Source organism: Myotis brandtii, unplaced genomic scaffold, assembly GCF_000412655.1.
Source record: "Myotis brandtii unplaced genomic scaffold, ASM41265v1 scaffold646, whole genome shotgun sequence".
Taxonomy (NCBI): domain Eukaryota; kingdom Metazoa; phylum Chordata; class Mammalia; order Chiroptera; family Vespertilionidae; genus Myotis; species Myotis brandtii.
In genome coordinates, this window is record NW_005370495.1 from 539,194 (window position 1) to 540,700 (window position 1,507).

Sequence of the window (1,507 nt, forward strand, 5' to 3'; positions counted from 1 at the left end):
GGGGGGGTGCGGGTGAGACTGTCCCGGAGCCCCAGCCACACGTCCGCCAGCCACTGAAATACATGACTGCTCACATGTGCACAGGCGGACAGTATGCTGTCATCTGCTCTGGACACACCTGGGCCAGCGAGGGCGGGGGAGGAGCTGTAGGGAACAAAGGCCTCTGTTTGCTCAGACTCCCATGCGGGCTGCAGCTAAAGAAGCAGCCACACGGCGCCTCTCTCCACGCCCGCGCCCCTCCCGCCTGGGCACGGCTGGGCGTCTCCCTGCTCTCACACCTCCACTCACCTAAGGGGGGTTGTTCAGCTTCGAGATGAGAGGGTGCTTATGTACAATGGGGGGTGTACAAACCCTGTAAATAGTATATATTTTTTTTATCAGAATCTTACTCAGTCATTCATCACACACTAGTGCAAAAATTGTGCATCAAAAATTCTGCAACAGGACGGCTGACGGGCGATTTGTGGCTGCCCTGGGGCACGGAGGGCCACTGGAGTCCTGGCAGCGGCGAGGCGGGGCCAGGAGGATGGCGGAGCGTGTGCAGGTGTGTGCAGGCCGGGAAGTGTCTTCATCCAGAGAGCGTGTGTGTTTTGCAGAGTTCTTGGGTTCACGGGGCTGGAGAACCACACGCGCACAATGTGTCGTGGTGCCCCCGAGGCTGTAACCAGGCCCAGGTGCCTGGGAAGGCTCCCCGCCTCACGGACACAGGCGGTCAGAGGCATTGAGTACCGTGGGGCGGTGTGGCTGGGCGGTCTTGACCCCAAGCAGGCAAAGTCGGACATAGAGACTCCGCTGGCAGGATGAAGGGACAGGGTGGCCAGTGCTCAGAAGACTCTCCACGCTCCGTGGACACCCGCACACTCCATGGACACACCACGCGCTTTGTGGCGGTCGGGTGGCAGAGAAACGTGGAGAAGTCAGCACAACAGCTGGAGCTGCTGGGGCCATGGAGCCAGAGGGCCAGCGCCGCCCGCCCGCTGCAGGGCCCGCACCCAGCAGGACAGATGGGCAGGTGCTTGGCTGGGGAGGCGCGGCTTGGAAACGTTGAGTGTCATCCTGTGACCCCGACAGGGTTTTGTGTTAGTTTTCATGTTTCATGAAGCCCTGCATTTCAACATGCAGTGGACAAGCCAATGGGTCAGATTGAAGGAGGTGCGAGTGCCGCCACCCGAACCGGGGTCGCAGCGCCCACATTCCTGCCGGCGCCAACTCGATGGCGAGAAAGGGAAACTGGCTACCATGGAACGGGCCGTCAAAGCAAAATGATGAAAGAAGAATCGCCGTTTCAGAACACGTTTCCCATGGCGCTACGCGGAGATGAACATGGCTTTCACTCAGAGTTGGTGGCGTCCACGCGTGTGGCCGCACCTGCCAGGCCCTAGTTCTGGTTGTTCCCGCCCTGGGGGTCACACCTCCTTCATTTGTGCCTTCGCTTGTCAGTTACCAAGAATGAGCTTAAACCTGGCCAGCCCTGGCCTCCCTCCCGCCTGGGGAAGCGCGAAGCGGC